This window comes from Mustelus asterias, chromosome 3 (genome assembly GCF_964213995.1).
Source record: "Mustelus asterias chromosome 3, sMusAst1.hap1.1, whole genome shotgun sequence".
Classification (NCBI taxonomy): Eukaryota; Metazoa; Chordata; class Chondrichthyes; order Carcharhiniformes; family Triakidae; genus Mustelus; species Mustelus asterias.
Genome location: NC_135803.1, coordinates 97,620,044 through 97,638,848, shown reverse-complemented (window position 1 = coordinate 97,638,848; position 18,805 = coordinate 97,620,044).

Genomic DNA, 18,805 nt, shown 5'->3' with positions numbered 1-18,805 from the left:
CGGCACGGTAGCACAGTGGTTAGCACTGCTGCTTCACAGCTCCAGGGTCCCGGGTTCGATTCCCGGCTTGGGTCACTGTCTGTGTGGAGTTTGCACATTCTCCTCGTGTCTGCGTGGGTTTCCTCCGGGTGCTCCGGTTTCCTCCCACAGTCCAAAGATGTGCGGGTTAGGTTGATTGGCCAGGTTAAAAAAATTGCCCCTTAGAATCCTAAGATGTGTAGGTTGGAGGGATTAGCGGGTAAATATGTGGGGGTAGGGCCTGGGTGGGATTGTGGTCGGTGCGGACTCGATGGGCCGAATGGCCTCCTTCTGCACTGTAGGGTTTCTATGATTTCTATGAAATGACAGCTGCTGATGTTTTGAGCTGATACCTGATCTCCATTTTGTCTGGGTGTTGTGTGGCTGTAGCTTCTATTACCACAAACTGCAATGTGGTAATGAGCAGACAACTTGTTTTGGTAATGTTACCTGTGGGATAAAAATTATGATGTGGAGATGCCGGCGTTGGACTGGGATAAACACACTAAGAAGTTTAACAACAAGTTGTTAAACTTCTTATTGGATAAAAATTAGCCAGCTCTTCTTCCAATAGTGCCTTTATTATCCTTTATTATCCTTTAAAAGTATCAGTTACTAAAGGCAGCATCTCCAACAGTGCAGAACTCCCACAGTGCCGCAGTGAAGTGTCAGCCTTGATGATGTGCTCAAGTATCTAAAGTGGGTCATCAACTGTCCGACTCAAAGGTGAGAATGCTAGCAATGGAACTGCGGCTGGCACCTGAGTTAGCCAGTAAATGTCTCCCCATGCTGTGAGTGGATATTGGGCCAGTAATGAAAATATAATACAATATTTTGCACTTCATAAGAGCTGCACCTTGACTGACTCAGGGTTACTCTTCCTCAAAAAAACACTTCGAAAAATCTCAGTAAACAACTGATGAGACTCTGCATTGTCCAGCTGAATAGTTAAGGTCTACAGCAGTTGTCTCCAGCTTCCCTTGCTTTATGGCCTACTTTGTAGAATGAATTGGTATTTGAGGCAGAGACAGATTGGACACAGGTCTGTTCTCTCCATCCCATGCCTGAGAAAGATGGAACTGGGCTAGGCCAGGGTCACATGGACGGGCAGCAGCTGTGCTAAACTTCAGCTGGGAGGATGTAATGTCACAAATTTCTCTTTTCAAACTCTACCCAGCGCTTTATTCTGGAGCAGTTTGAGATAAATCCACAAATCCTTGAAGGTGGCAACACAGGTGGAGAAGGTGGTGAAGAAGGCATATGGTATGCTTGCCTTTATAGGACGGGGTATAGAGTATAAAAGCTGGAGTCTGATGATGCAGCTGTATAGAACGCTGGTTAGGCCGCATTTGGAGTACTGCGTCCAGTTCTGGTCGCCGCACTACCAGAAGGACGTGGAGGCATTGGAGAGAGTGCAGAGAAGGTTTACCAGGAGGTTGCCTGGTATGGAGGGTCTTAGCTATGAGGAGAGATTGGGTAGACTGGGGTTGTTCTCCTTGGAAAGACGGAGAATGAGGGGAGATCTAATAGAGGTATACAAGATTATGAAGGGTATAGATAGGGTGAACAGTGGGAAGCTTTTTCCCAGGTCGGAGGTGACGATCACGAGGGGTCACGGGCTCAAGCTGAGAGGGGCGAAGTATAACTCAGACATCAGAGGGACGTTTTTTACACAGAGGGTGGTGGGGGCCTGGAATGCGCTGCCAAGTAGGGTGGTGGAGGCAGGCACGCTGACATCGTTTAAGACTTACCTGGATAGTCACATGAGCAGCCTGGGAATGGAGGGATACAAACGATTGGTCTAGTTGGACCAAGGAGCGGCACAGGCTTGGAGGGCCGAAGGCCTGTTTCCTGTGCTGTACTGTTCTTTGTTCTTTGTTCTTTGAAGGGGGGGAGGTTTAACACAGATATCAGAAGGACATATTTCACACAGAGGGTCGTGGGGGCCTGGAATGTGTTGCCGGGCAAGGTGGTGGAGGCGGACACACTGGGAACGTTTAAGACTTATCTAGACAGCTATATGACCGGAGTGGGAATGGAGGGATACAAAAGAGTGGTCTAGTTTGGACCAGGGAGTGGCGCGGGCTAATTGTTCCTTGTTTCTCGTTTCAAGGCTTCATTCTATGATCATCTTGCTGGTGCCAGTACAGAGCGAGACTGCGGATAGTTGGGAACCTGTCTCGGGGGCAGGGAATTCATATGGTGTTCATGGAAGTGGAAATGACTAGGGTTGGGAAGCATTTTCCGATCAGGGCCATTGTGATCTCCTGGACTCGTTTCGATCGCCTCAGGGGGTCGGAGAGGAATTTCCCAGATTTTTTTTTTCCCCATATTGGCCCTGGGGTTTTTCACTCTGGGTTTTCGCCTCTCCCTGGGGATCACATGGTCTGGAATAGGGGGGTGGGGGTGAGTTAATAGGTTGTAATGAACAAAGCATCGTAGCTGTGAGGGACAGCTCGGTGGATAGGATATTGGTATGTAGATAGGCTGGAAAATTGGGCGGGGATCCTAGATTCAGGATTCAATCCTGGACCGGGGAGCAGCGCGGGCTTGGAGGGCCGAAGGGCCTGTTCCTGTGCTGTATTGTTCTTTGTTCTTTTGTTCTTTTATAAGTCAGGCTGCTTGCAATCCTCCTGTCACATTTGACCCTGAGGAGAGCTATTGACCTTATGTTTGCATTTATATTCATATATATACTGTGGCTACCAAAGTAGGTCAGAGGCTGGGAATTCTGTGGCAAGTAATTCACCTCCTGACTCCCCAAAGCCTGTCCACCATCTACAAGGCACATGTCAGTAATGTGATGGAATGCTCTCCCTTTGCCTAGGTGAGCCAACAACACTCAAGAAGCTTGACACCATTCAGGACAAAGCAGCCTGCTTGATTGCTACCTCTTCCACAAGCATTCATTCCCTCCACCATGGATGCACAGTGATAGCAGTGTGTATCATCTACAAGCTGCACTGTAGAAACTCACCAAGATTCCTTAGCACCTTCCAAATCCATGACCACTACCATCTAGAAGGACAAGAGCAACAGATGGGAGAAGTTCTCCTCCAAGTCACACACCATCCTGACTTGGAACTATATCACTGTTCCTTCACTGTTGCTGGATCAGAATCCTGGAACTCCCTTCCTAAAGCACTGGGTGTACTTATACTACATGGATTGCAGCAGATCAAGAAAGTGGTACCTTCTCAAGATAATGACAGATGGGCAATAACTGCTGGCCCAGCCAGTGATGCTCACATCCCATGAATGAATAAAATAAAATTTGTGCCATCGCTAAGACTGCCTTTTTCCACCTCCAAAATATCGTCCGACTTTGACCTGGCCCAGCTGATCTACTGCTGAAGCCCTGATCCATGCCTTTGTTATTTGACATTTCCACATCCAAAACTCTGCTACCCAAGTCTTAACCTGCAACCAGTCTTGTTTCCCGATCACCCCTGTGCTCACTGATCCACAGCCTGATCAAGCTTTTAAAATTGTTGATTTTAAAATACTCACATTGTTTTCAAAGCACTTGGACCCTTTCAACCTCACAACCCAACAAGAGTTCCGTGCCTCCCCTGTAATCTTGCCTTCTTCTGTATTCCTTATTGTGATTGCTACACGATTGGTGGCCGCAGCTTGAGTTGCCTCAGCCACAAGCTCTGGAATTCCCTCCCCACACTTCTCCACTTTTGGTCATTCCACCTAAAATCTCCTGATGTGGCTTATATCATACTTTGTTTTGTAATGCTCCTGTGAAGACATTTTATTAAATATAAGTGGCTTCTGGCCACCTAACTAATGGAATGCATCAGCCAATCACCCCATTTTGAGGCTTCATTGAGGTGTGTGGCACTAAGTGGGTTGTGGGTTGAAACCCCAGCTGGCTGGGAGTTAAAGGCAAGAAGCAGTTAGCATAATGAGAGAATTATTCTTACCTGGATGAGTCTCTTCAGTTTTATTGATCAGTATTTTTGTTTTTTATTCATTGAGCAGCATTTATTGCCCTTATGCTGAGTGGCTTGCATTTCAGAGGAGCCACCAGAGCAGGTAAGGATAGCAGATTTGTGAACTAGATGGGTTTTTATGTCAGTCAACAATGGTCATTATTAAACATTTAATTCCAGATTTGTGTTGGATTTAAATTTCTCCATCTGCCATAGTGGGATTTGAACCTATGTCCCCTGGGTTTCTGAATTGCTAGTCCAGTGACAATACCACTGTGCCATTGCCTCCCCTAAGCAGTAGCTGTGGAGAGAGAAAGAGTTAACATTTGGGGCGGCACAGTGGTTAGCACTGCTGCCTCACAGCGCCAGAGACCCAGGTTCAATTCTGGCCTCGGGTCACGGCCTGTATGGAGTTTGCACATTCTCCCTGTGTCTGCGTGAGTTTCCTCCGGGTGCTCCGGTTTCCTCCCACAGTCCAAAGATTAGGTGGATTGGCCATGTTAAATTGCCCCTTAGTGTTTGGAGGATTAGCAAGGGTAAATGCGTGGGATTATGGTGATAGGACCTGGGTAGGATTGTGGTCAGTGCAGGGTCGATGGGCCAAATGGACTCCTTCTGAACTGTAGATATTCTATGATTTTGGTCCATATGGCTCTTCCACTAGGCTAACACCAGGCAAAGACCAGCTAAAAATTGCCACCTGTAGAATCTCTCAAAAATCACAGGCACACCAACGTGGTTACGGGTAATCTTCCAGCACGCTACGTCAGGCAAGTGTCCTCTCAGTGACCACAGTTTTAGAGCTTCAGTGCAGTATGCGATGCCTGTTCTAGCTGTGAGTAGAGTTAACATTGGAATGTGGCACAAAAAGGATTGTGTCTCTTTTTCAGATGTGAGCTGTCCGTTGATTGAAGTTTCAGAGCTTCATCATGTTCTTTACACTAGATTGACAGCGTTCTTAAATCAGAGGCCAAATGATCCTGGAATAAATCAGTCTGATCTTCAAACAATTTATTCTGCAAAGTAACTCATGAACCAGGGGAATGGCCTTTGGGGAACCAGGGCAGTTAATTTATGAACACAATTATTTAGTATCCTTCCATTCATTATAGAACACAGTCACATGTTAGTGCTGTATTCTATCCTTGAATTGCTAAAGGGTGTTGAGAATGTTCTCTTTTAAAAATGACACCGGGAATACAGTGTGTCTTTGTCCAAAGTTCAGGCACATCTAAAGCAGAAAGAAAATCTGAAGAGAAATAGCTTCTTCTCTAAGTAAAATATATGAGACAAAAGGTATCTATGTTACTGCTGACAGATGTGAGAAAAGAATGTTAACATGTTTAAGATTAGGTGTTGGCTAATTTTTGCCCACACTTGTAAAATTGGCCACAGGACTAAATTAGTTGAATATACGTCAATATCTTACAGTACAGAAGGAGGTTATGCAGCCCATCCTGTCTGTGTCAGCTCTTTGAACAAGCGATCCAATTAGTCCCACTCTCTTGCTCTCACCCCATAGCTCTGTAATCTTTATTTTTCCCTTTCATCTACGCATCCACTTTCTTTTGAAAGTTACAATTCAATTTTCTTCCACCACCCTTTCAGGCAGTGAATCGACATAATAACTATTCTCTGTGCAGAGAAGATTTCTTCTCATCGCCCCCTCTGGTTCTTTTACCATTAATCTGCCGTTAATGTTTCTTAGTCTGCCTATGAACTGCTTGTTAAGCAACATTTAATGGAGTGCGTTAAAATCAAGCTGTTTCTTCTCTTGATCCTGAGAGTGAAGGGGGTGATTGTTACCAGTGCTACCTGAATGTAAAGACCCACATGCAGTGTGTTTGGAATAGGTTTAACCCAACAGGCCATGATTATTTGTAACTGAGGTACAGCACTGGCCATTCTGTGACACTAATTGGGACTGCATATTAACTCCATTCTGACTGTGTCTGAATGAGCAAGAGGAATTGTTGGATGTGAAAAGCAGGTCTGGAAAAGGGAAGCCAGGTGACATTTTGGGTTAAAACCTGGTTAAAACAGGGAAAGGTTTATTTCCAAGACTGACCTGAAGAGAGCAGGGAGGACAAGGGCATAGCCACTGGGTTCAATAGCGTGTAAGCTTCCAGGCCCTAGTTTAATCCTAACCCACCCAACGGAAAAGGAGTAGATTTGGGTCAAACATCCACTTTCTATTCCACTAGACTTTACTCTTCATTGAGGGCAATAAAGGATAAAATCGGGTTGGGTGTGAAACTTCTGTCACTCTGCGTGACTGGGTAGCACCCTTACCTCAGAGGCAGCAAGCTAAGTTAAGTTGATTGGCCGTGCTAAATTTCCCCTTAGTGTCAGGGGATTAACTGGGTAAATAAGTGGTGTGATAGGGGTAGGGCTTGGATGGAATTGTGGTCAGTGCAGGCTCAATGAGCCGAATGGCTTCCTTCTGCACTGGAGGGATTCTATCAGTTCCAACCAGACTCCAGAGATTTGAGCACATAATCTAGGCTGACAGAGCCAGTGCAGTGCTGAGAGAATGCTGCAGTGACAGAAATGCTGGGCTGGAAGTCAATGGCCCATTTTCTGGTCAATTAAATCTTCCTGCCCGCGACAACCCCCAAAGTGGGCAGGACCAGAAAATACCAGCTGCCATTTTTTTGAATGAGTTATTAAACAGAAGCCTGTCTGCATTCTCAAGTGACCATTAACACTGCCAGTGCGCTGTTTTGAAGATGAGCAGGGGAGCCGTTCCCAGTATCCTAACATCTAAAAACGGATAATCCGATGATTGATGGCATTGCTGCTTGTGGGGATTTTGCTGTGTGGATGTTGCTCCCTGTGTTTCCTGCATTACAGCAGTGACTGGACTTCATTGGCTGTAAACCAGTTTTACAGGCCTTGAGGTTATAAAGGGTGTTATATAAAATGCAACTTCTTCTTCATGCAATTTAAAACTTTTTTGAAAAAGCATCTGGACAATTGCTAGATTAGTGCTAAGACCAACTCAGTCAGACTGTGAAAGGGCTTTATCATAAAAGGGTGTGCAGTGGAATGTCAATGGGACGGACCGAAAGCTCAAATCTGCTGTATCTGTGATAGACGTACTGTCTCACTGAGTTCTGGATAGACACCTGGAATATAAATGTAGAAAATCATTTTCCCCTCAGTACTGGCAGAAGATAATAAATCTCTCTATCCAAATCCCTTCTCCCCAAATCCATACAGACTCTGCTGCCCAGTAAATCATGTCACGGTTTGTCACTATTTATCTCCCCAATTATATACACCCTCAGAATGACATGGCTGTAACTGATTAAATCCCATTCACCGACAATGTAGGAAAATAGGAACTTAGAAATAGCAGGAGGCCATCCACTCCTTCAAGCCCGCTCCGCCATTCAATTAGATCAAAATTGATCTGTAGCTTAATCCCAGCTACTTGAGTTGGTTCCGTAACTCCTCATGCCTGACAACAATCCACCATCCTCAGTTTTGAAACTTATCATTGATCCATCCTCTCCCCACCCCCAACGTGATTTAGGGAGGGAGCAAACTGGATTTCTATTACCCTTTGTGTGATTGGGTGTTTCCTGTTATCAGCCCTGATGGGCCCAGCTCTCTCTTGAAGGTTTTGACCTCCCCCATAGTTTAGTCAATGCCTCAAAGTACAACAGCCAAAGGCTGTCATTTTCACCTGCCTGCCAGTCAGCATTAATCTAACTGGAGGGAGTGTGTGAATGGATTCTTACTCTTAGTCATAGTGAAGAGTAATAGAACTTTCCAGTATCCATAGTATTTTAGTTTTTCCTCCATCACCATCGATACATCATGGCCCACCGACAGGATATCTATCAAAGTCGAGGCAGTACGATGATGTACAGTTGGGAAGGAGTGGCTTTGGGAGTCCTCAACATTGACTCGAGACCCATGAAGTCGCACGGCATTGGGAAACAAAGAAACGTCTGTTTAATTACAATCTACTGCCCTCCCAATTAATGAATCAGTACTTCGCCATGTTGAACACCATTTGGAAGTAGCACTGAGGGTAGCAATGGGACAGAAAGTACTCTGTGCAGGAGACCTCAATGTCCATCATCAAGTGTGACTTGGTGGCAACACAGTTGGCTGAATCATGAAGGACATTTCTGCCAGACTGGGCCTTCGGCATGCAGTGAGGGAACCAACAAGAGAGAAAACTTTAATCTCAGCCTCACCTGTCTAACTGTTGCAGATGTATCTGTCCATAACAATATTGGTAGGAGTGATTGCTGCACAATCCTTGAAGTGCAGTCCCATCTTCACACTGAGGACATTATCCACTGCGTTGTATGTCACTATCACCATGCTAATTGGGATAGATTCAGAACAGATAGCTACACAAAATTGAGCATCCTTGAGGTGTGTGGGCCATTAGCAGCAGCAGAATTGTTTTCAATCTGTAACCATATTGTCTGGCATAACTCTCACTCTGCCATTTCTATCAAGCCTGATTCAGTTAAGAATGAAGGAGAACATGCAAAGCCATTTATACTTAAAAATGCTAAACATGCTGAACATTTGCAGCATGCTACAGACAGAGCTCAGCAATCCAACAATCAAAAGATCAGATGAAAACTCCACGTTTGGAAACAACCAACTGGAGGAGAGGGCTCCAAAAACAGGTGGGGGGAGGGGTGGGGGGGCGGTGGGTTGGGGGGGGGGGGGGGGGGGGGGGGGGCGGGGGGGGGCAGGGAGTGGGCCTGGGGACTTCAGCCCTCAATGATTGGGGAGCCCAGTACATAAGCACAAAAGACAAGGGTCAGGATTCTCCCAAAATTCTAAGCCCCAATTCGCTTGTAAACGGGAGTAAATCCCGCTGTTTTTTTTAGCGGGATTTTCAGATTGAATCTCCCACACTCTGAGCATTGCAGAGTGCCCTATTGGGATTCCCTCTGAAAATCAGGGGGTGGGGCCTATTCCCGCTGGAGAGGCCGGCAGCATAGTGCTGAGCGAGCCATTGCGCATGTGTCAATCTATCAGAGCACAGATCAGCGCATGCGCAGTGGCCATACACTGCAGACCTCCCGATCATTGGCCAGCCCCGCAACCCCCATCACCAGCCTCCCGGACCTCCCCAGGCAAGCCTCAATGTCCCCACTCATAGAAATCATAGAAACCCTACAGTGCAGAAGGAGGCCATTCGGCCCATCGAGTCTGCACCGACCACAATCCCACCCAGGCCCTACCCCCACATATTTACCCGCTAATCCCTCTAACCTACACATCCCAGGACTCTAAGGGGCAATTTTTTAACCTGGCCAATCAACCTAACCCGCACATCTTTGGACTGTGGGAGGAAACCGGAGCACCCGGAGGAAACCCACGCAGACACGAGGAGAATGTGCAAACTCCACACAGACAGTGACCCGAGCCGGGAATCGAACCCGGGACCCTGGAGCTGTGAAGCAGCAGTGCTAACCACTGTGCTACCGTGCCACTCCGTGGACAACCCCATCTCCCGATCTCCCCCCCACCCAACAGAGGAAACCACCGCATCTGGGTGGCCAGCCCTGATCACAGTTCTCCCTCCTTCTGCCACTGATCCCAATACAGAGTGGGAGCAGGACCCCCACCCCACATCCGATTGCCCACCCAATAGACCCCACCCCCCAATAGGGGGCCTGGCTCCTCTGGGTAGTACCAGGGGCCAGGTTGGTATTGCCAGACTGGCATCACCCAGGGGGCATGCTCCCATTATCCCCGACCTCCTGGGGTGTTCTCCATGGCCTCTCCTCACTCCAGCTGGGTCGGGCCGCCTGTTCCCATTAGTGGGGAGCTATTGTAAACTCTGCTGGAGTGAACCACTCCTGGCGGGGCGGGAGGTGGGGGGAGGGGTGGGGGGAGCGGTGGGTGGGGTGGGGCAGGGAGTGGGCCTGGGGACTTCAGTCCCGGACTGCTAATGATTTGCAAATACTGATTATAATATTGAAATCAGCTCCATGCCGATTTCCGGCATGGAGCTGATGATACTGTAAAATGTCATCACGGAGGCCCGGGTGCTCAGCAGGAAGTTGGCGAAATGGCCTCCACTGATGTCTCCCAGCCCGCTGCGTGGCTAAAGCTGCTAAAGCACACAGCGGGCTGAGAGAATTGCCCCCAAGGTTGGAGAGTTTGCAACCTTCCTCAGACAGAAGTGTTGAATAGATCTTGGCTTTCTCACGAGATCCCCAACTATACAGGTGCCAAACTTCAACCAAACTTCAGCCAACCCACTCCACATGACATCAAGAAATGGCTGAGTGCACTAGACACAGCAAAATCTACCGCACCCCAAAACATCCCAATTATAGTGTTGATGATCCATGCTTCAGAACTAGCCATGCCCTGGGCAGATGCATCTGCAGCAGGCAGGTTGGTGAGGATGAGATCGAGTATGATTTTCCTTCACCACCTACCACAGTCCCAGTCTAGTGGCTATGTCCTTTAGAATTTGGTCAGCTCAGTTAGTAGTGGTGCTATAGAGCCACTCTTGGTGATGGACATTGTAGTTTCCCACCCAGAGTACAGTCTATGCCCTTGTCAACATCAATGCTTCCTCCAAATGGTGTTCAACTTAGAGGAGTACTGTTTTATCAGTTGAGGGGAAATGGTACATGGTAATCAGCAGGAGGTTTCCTTGCCAATATTTGACTTGAATCCATGAGATTTAATGAGGTCCAGAGTTGATGTTGTGGACTCCCAGGGCAACCCCCTCCTGATTGTATACTCAACTGGGATGATGATGATCTAAGGTATGATTCTGTGACTAGTCATTGAGATATAAGATATGATTCTGTGATAAGTCTGTGAGACAGCTCTCCCAATTTTGGCACAAGTCCCAGAAGTTAGTAAGGAGGACTTTGCAGGGTTGACAGGGCTGAGTTTGCCGTTGTCGTTTCTGGTGCCTAGGTCAATGTCGGGTGGTCCATTTGGTTTCATTCCTTATTGATTTACTTGCGATTGGATACAACTGAGCAGCTTGCTGGGCCATTTCAGAGGGTATTTAAGAGTCAAACACATTGCTGTGGATCTGGAGTCATGTGTCGGCCAGATCAGCTAAGGGCAGCAGATTTCCTTCCCTAAAGGGCGTTAGAGTTCTTACATCAATCAACAATAGTTTTATGGTCATCATCTTTTAATTCCAGATTTCTTTATTGATTGAATTCAAATTTCACCCTCTGCCACATTGGGATTTGAACCCAGGCTCCTGAAATGGGTGTCAGGATTACTAGTCCAATGACTATGACAGTATATCACTGCCTCCCCTTTATTAACTGTTTGTAAATATGTACACATGTACAGTATAAGGTCTAAGCTAGGAGTTGTCTCCATGCTTGCCTCTACACATGTCTCTCTTCAGTGCAAAACATGCTCTCTAGACTTGGATCATGAGTTTCTTTACATCACATTGCAGGTGGTACTATATCCAATCCCTTGTTAACTCTTTCCATGCCAGGCCTTATATGACACTGTCTTTCTGAAATACACATTAAACAGAGGCTCTGTCTGCTTTCTCAGGTGGGTGTAAAAGATTACATATCACCATTCAAAGAGCAGGGGAGTTCTCCTTGGTGTGCTGGGCAACCTCAGCCAACATTACTACAACAGATTACCTAGTCATTTAACTCATTGATGTTTAGAACCATAGAATGCCTATAGTGCAGAAAGAGGCCATTCAGCCCATTGCGTCTGTACCAACTCTCTAAAAGAGCATCCAAGCCAGGCCCTCCCCTCCATCCTAACCCCATGCATTTATCATGGCTAATCCATCTAACCTACATATCTTGGGACATAAGGGGTAATTTAGCATGACCAATCCACTTAACATGCACATCTTTGGAAGTTGTGAAATTTGTCTGTATGTTGCATTGCCTATATTACAACGATGGCTGTGAAGACCTTTGAGACATCCAGAAGCCACCAACGGTGCTATATAAATGGAAATTGTTTATTAATTGCCAGGGCCTTCCAATTTTCAGGAGCAAAATTCAGAACAGGATAATCTTGTCAGTAGGTATTCTTTATTTAGGTAACTGTAGAAAGATTTAAGGGGCATCTAGATGAATACATGAATAGGATGGGAATGGAAGGATATGGACTCCGTAAGTGCATACGGTTTTAGCTTAAGCAGGCATCATGATCGCTGCAGGCTTGGAGGGCTGAAGAGTCTGTTCCTGTGCTATGCTGTTCTTTGTTCTTTGTTCTATATCCATGAATTTTATTATAGGCTCAGGCAGAGTGTTACATTACGTGTCTGTGTGTCGGAGTTCCATTGACTAAATGAAGAAAGGAGAAATCTTTAATTCTCAGAGCATTTTCTTTTCATAAACAGGGCATTCATACATTTTCCTGATTGACAACAGTTGTCAGTTTTAAAGTTCCCCTCTACATTAATGGTGAGAAGATGGCTTGTAAGTCCATGAATAGACAGGGTGCAGCTGTTTTCACAAAACTGTTGCTGTGCATCTCGTTTTCTGTTTTTAACTCACATTCACATTGGAATGGGTAGGTAGGCCTGAGGCAAACTCCATATCAGACTTCCAATCATCCCATTTACCTGAGGCCAGCCCCAGGCAACTCAGTGACAAATCCTCAGAGAGGCAAGGAAACCACCAGGAGTGATCTTTGATCTTCCCTGCAGTGGAGCTGGAGAGTATTTATTTTAATAAACTTGCCTTTTGCATGGCAACCTGAAATTATTCCTTTAACAACCGCTGGTTCAACTACATGCACCCCAAGTCCTCTCAAACTACTGGCAGTAACTGTATTAATGCAACCCAATTTTGCATAGGGTGCCTCTAGTATGCAAAATGCCCCTTTATGACATGCAGAAACATCAGGGTGCCTGTTTCAAGTGTGGGGTCTGGTCATCTCTTTGTCTACCTTTAATAGTATAGCGAGCACTGCGTTTCTGGAGCATATTGAACATACACGCTACCAGCCATGTTGGATACTTAGGCATCTTGGGTGCCTGGAAAATTGGATGCAGCACCATTGAATGTCTAGGCCACATAACCGGGTGTATTTATCAGAAGGCGAGCGTGAGCAGGATTAATACTGCCTGTGTGTCGGTGTATTGTGAGATCTCTCAGTAGACTTTGGGCTACTCATTACTGGGCTTCTCCTCTTTCCCCATGAGGTCAAATTTTCTCAAGATAAACTACACAAAACAAACATTGGAAGATTGAGACGTGAATTGAAAATAGAGAATTAGTTGCACCACATCTCCAGTGAAATTTCAGCAAGATGCAAGACAGATTACATTTTTCCACTTTTCTTCTATTTATTTTTGCCTATCATTTTTATTGCCCATTCCTAATTGCCCTTGAGAAGGTGGTGGTGAGCTGCCTTCTTGAACCTCTGCAGTCCCTGTGGTATTAGGGAGGGAGTTCCAGGATTTTGGCCCAGTGACAGTCAAGGAACAGCAATATATTTCTGAGTCAGGTGGCTTGGAGGGGAACTTCCCGGTAGTGGTGTTCCCAGGTATCTGCTGCTCTTGTCCTTCTAGGTGGTAGTGGATTGGGAAGGTGCTGCCTAAGTAGACTAAGAAGTTCATAAATCATAAAACTCCTTCTCCTGCAATGCAAAAGGGGGGCATTTGGCCCATCGAGTCTGCACCAACTCTCCGACACTGCATCTTTACCGGCCCACCCCTTGCCCAATATCCGTAATCCCACACATTACCCCACTAATCCTCCTAATCTACACATCTTTGGACACTAAGGGGCAATTTACCATGGCCAATCCACCTAACCTGTACATCTTTGGACTGTGGAAGGAAACCGGAGCACCCGGAGGAAACCCACGCAGACATGGGGAGAATTAATACAGTCACCCAAGGCAGGAATTGAACCTGGGTCCCTGCCACTGTGAGGCAGCAGTGCTAACCATTGTGCCACCCAGATGCAGTGCATCTTGTAGATGGTGCACCATGCTGCCACTGTTCATCAGCGGTGGAGGGAGTGAATGTTTGTAAGAACATAAGAACATAAGAAGATAAGAAATAGGAGCAGGAGTAGGCCATCTAGCCCCTCGAGCCTGCCCCGCCATTCAATAAGATCATGGCTGATCTGAAGTGGATCAGTTCCACTTACCCGCCTGATCCCTAATAATAAGGGATGGGGCACTCCATCCACTTATAATAATAAGTGGATCGGATGCCAATCAAGACTTCACACAAACTGTCCGACTGGCAATGTTAACCTGTCTTTTCCATTTTCATCTTTTAGTGGTTAAGATGGTTTTTATAAAAAGAGTCACATGGAGGGAACATACGAACAGAGAAGGCCATTCAGCCCCTCAAACATATTCCACCATTTGATCAGATCCTGGTTATCTGTATCCAAACTCCTTAATACCCTTGGCTTGAAAAAGATCTATCGATCTCAGATTTCATATTAATCATTGAGCTAACAATTCTGTTTTTTGTGGGAGAGAATTTCACACTTCTACCATATGAGGAAGCAATTTCAAACTTATCTATCTGACTTCCGTGACACCATTCTTTATGTTACCAGCAGACCTGGATATTAATAAATCGTGAATAGTTGAGGCACCAGTACAGGTTGTTGTAGAGTATCACAAATCACTTCCTTCCAATTAAAATCCATTAACCCTATTCTCCATCTCCCATTGACTAACCAATCTCTCAACCAGATCAATAATTTGCCTTCAATTCCCTGAGCTTTAATTTTAGCTAACAGCCTTTACGTGGAACCTTCTCAAATTATAAAATCTGTATAAACGACATCCATAGACTTTCCCCTGTCCACTACTTCTGTTACTTCTTCAAAAAGATCAACTAGGTTCCTGAGACATGATCTATGCTTTATAAATCCACATTGGCTCTCTCCAGTCAGTTCATATTTCTCTTATTGGGTACACAAGAGAAATGATGTGGAGATGCCGGCGTTGGACTGGGGTAAACACAGTAAGAAGTTTAACAACACCAGGTTAAAGTCCAACAGGTTTATTTGGTAGCAAAAGCCACACAAGCTTTCGAAGCTCTAAGCCCCTTCTTCAGGTGAGTGGGAATTCTGTTCACAAACAGAACTTATAAAGACACAGACTCAATTTACATGAATAATGGTTGGAATGCGAATACTTACAACTAATCCAGTCTTTAAGAAACAAAACAATGGGAGTGGAGAGAGCATCAAGACAAGCTAAAAAGATGTGTATTGTCTCCAGACAAGACAGCCAGTGAAACTCTGCAGGTCCACGCAACTGTGGGAGTTACAAATAGTGTGACATGAACCCAATATCCCGGTTGAGGCCGTCCTTGTGTGTGCGGAACTTGGCTATCAGTTTCTGCTCAGCGACTCTGCGCTGTCGTGTGTCGCGAAGGCCGCCTTGGAGAACGCTTACCCGAATATCAGAGGCCGAATGCCCGTGACCGCTGAAGTGCTCCCCAACAGGAAGAGAACAGTCTTGCCTGGTGATTGTCGAGCGGTGTTCATTCATCCGTTGTCGCAGCATCTGCATAGTTTCCCCAATGTACCATGCCTCGGGACATCCTTTCTTGCAGCGTATCAGGTAGACAACGTTGGCCGAGTTGCAAGAGTATATACCGTGTACCTGGTGGATGGTGTTCTCACGTGAGATGATGGCATCTGTGTCGATGATCCGGCACGTCTTGCAGAGGTTGCTGTGGCAGGGTTGTGTGGTGTCTTGGTCACTGTTCTCCTGAAGGCTGGGTAGTTTGCTGCGGACAATGGTCTGTTTGAGGTTGTGCGGTTGTTTGAAGGCAAGAAGTGGGGGTGTGGGGATGGCCTTGGCGAGATGTTCGTCTTCATCAATGACATGTTGAAGGCTCTGGAGGAGATGCCGTAGCTTCTCCGCTCCGGGGAAGTACTGGACAACGAAGGGTACTCTGTCCACTGTGTCCCGTGTTTGTCTTCTGAGGAGGTCGGTGCGGTTTTTCGCTGTGGCGCGTTGGAACTGTTGATCAATGAGTCTAGCGCCATATCCTGTTCTTATGAGGGCATCTTTCAGCGTCTGGAGGTGTCTGTTGCGATCCTCCTCATCCGAGCAGATCCTGTGTATACGGAGGGCTTGTCCGTAGGGGATGGCTTCTTTAACGTGTTTAGGGTGGAACCGGGATATTGGGTTCATGTCACACTATTTGTAACTCCCACAGTTGCGTGGACCTGCAGAGTTTCACTGGCTGTCTTGTCTGGAGACAATACACATCTTTTTAGCCTGTCTTGATGCTCTCTCCACTCCCATTGTTTTGTTTCTTAAAGACTGGATTAGTTGTAAGTATTCGCATTCCAACCATTATTCATGTAAATTGAGTCTGTGTCTTTATAAGTTCTGTTTGTGAACAGAATTCCCACTCACCTGAAGAAGGGGCTTAGAGCTTCGAAAGCTTGTGTGGCTTTTGCTACCAAATAAACCTGTTGGACTTTAACCTGGTGTTGTTAAACTTCTTACACAAGAGAAAGACAGAGGTTAGCCAAGACAGGGTGGAGGTAGGTTCAATTTGTACAGCTGAAGATAGTTGCAGGGCTAGTAAGGGAGCAAGGCCAGAAAATGTATTCAAACAGAAGACAATGCTATTTTAAATTCAAGGTTTTGGGAAGCAAGGGCATAGGGACGAGTGCTCATCAGGACTTGGTACAGGATAGGATACGGATAGCAGGACTTGGATGAGCCGAGGATTATGGAGAAGGGGATGATCCAGCCAGGAAAATATTGGAATTGTCATGTCTGAAGGTGACTTCAGTAGTGGGCGAAGTGAGGAGGAGATGGAAATGGACAATGTCACAGAGATGTATGTAGGTCGCCTTTGAGATGGTTAGGATTGTAGGGTCATAAAATCAGCATGAGATTAAATTAGATGCCGAGGTTGTGAACAGCCTTGTTCAGCTGGAAACATAGGGGCCTGTAATAAATTATTATGGTGTGGAGTTTGTGGGGGGTGGTCTTCCCAATGACCTTTTGGAAGAGATCCTGCCTCATCCAAGAGTGAATATTAAATAAGCAATTTGACAACCCCATTGCAGTGCACTGGTTGAGAGAGGTGGCAGATAGGTGAAGCTGAGTGTCAACAGTATACTCCATGTCTGTGAGAGGTACAGTCACCAAGCAATAGATGATGCAGAGGAGGCAACCTAGGATAGATATTTGGTGGAATCTGGAGGTAATAGTACAGGGACTGAGAAAGTAGCCATTGCTGGATATGACCTGGCTAAGGTTGAGAGCTAAGAAGATCCAAAAAAAGGCAATCCTATTGAGCAACACAAAGAAGGAAAGGATTTTGGGAAGGACGTTGCAGTCAATACAGTCAAGGGCTGTAGGAATATGCAGGAAGATGAAGAGGGATAATGGGGGATGTTATCTGTAACATTAATAAAGGCAATTTCAGTAATGTGGTGGAAACCTGATTGGAGAGTTCAAACATCGAGATGCAGGAACAATGGAGATGGATTTGGGAGGAGGCAACAGGTTCAAAGGCTTCAGAGAGGAAATGGAGATTGGAGTTGGGGCAGTAGATTGTGAGAACAGAGGGTGGTTAAGGGTATTTGAGGACTGAGGCAATGACAACAGTTTTGGAAAGGGAGGAGAGTCACTGAGCATGGGGGAAGGAAGCAAAGTTGGATGGTCAGCCGCTGCTGATTATAACTATTGCCTGTACATTCTCATACATCCACTGCAACTTGTCGACAACCACTCTGATATTCCTCATCCAACTACACCTAGCTCGACCCCTCTCTCATCCTCAAGAAGAAATGTCTGTAGCTTTTCAGCTCGTCATTTTCTTTTCTGCATGTCATTCTTTAATGTTATTTCTGTTCTTACAATTTCAATCACCTCTTCATTTGTCTTATGCTGTCGATGGAAATTTTAGTGTAAACTCTGTCATTCTTATCTCAAAGGCCTCTATTTTCTTCGACAGATCTTTATTCCTTGTCCAGGTTTTTGAGGCAGACAGGAAAGTGGATAGAACGTAGAGTCTAAGGTGTTTTGTCCTTGTTACAGGTTTGAGTTTTCCTCTGGTGAACACAAACTTGGTCTTCACAAAATTATTTCTGACTACTTCTAATTTCAGCATTACCTCCACCATCTTGTGATCTCATTCATCCTGAGTAGACAGAATGGCGGAAGTTAGGCTCAGGATGAAGGAGCTGTTTCTCATCAAGATGAGGCACGTTTTCAGGACTAATGCAGTTGGTGGGGGAAGCAGGGTGGCGAGGCGGGGGAACAAAATCTCTCTGAGTTCACCTCACCCATGGGATACGAGCATCGTCCATTCTCCTGCAGCGGTTTGCCATACAGCTCCTGTTGGGGGTTTCACATACCCACCAACTGCATCGTTCAAGTGAAATATTGAACACATTCTGCTTTTTTTCCTTAAAGGTAAGTTTATTTGCCACTTGTGTTAGTTCATGGATTAAAACCCTGGTCCCATGTGTCCATACGGGGATCTGATAGCTGCTGAACTTCACATCAGAGAAATTAATCTGTTGAAAAATAAGTCATAAAAATCTGAAGTGATTGATTTGTCCACAGCAGCAGGTCACACATCCTGGGAGAAACTCTCAATCACCGGCTCTCCATCAATCCTTCCCCAAACGCCACACAAGGCACCAAAATCGAACGGCAGTGTGTCACAACTGAACCGCTGCCGATAAACTGGTGGTTTTTAACTTGGAAACAGATGTAAACATGCCAGGTGGGGGGGCGGGAGTTGGGGGCAAATGTGTTGTGCGACTGTGGTAACGCTCCGTTTAAAACCAGCCCCTTCCCCGGACAGTGTTAACTTGATCTGGGCTTTCATGGCCACCTCACTTAGGGGATCATTCTTCCTTTGCCTGGTCAACGAATGC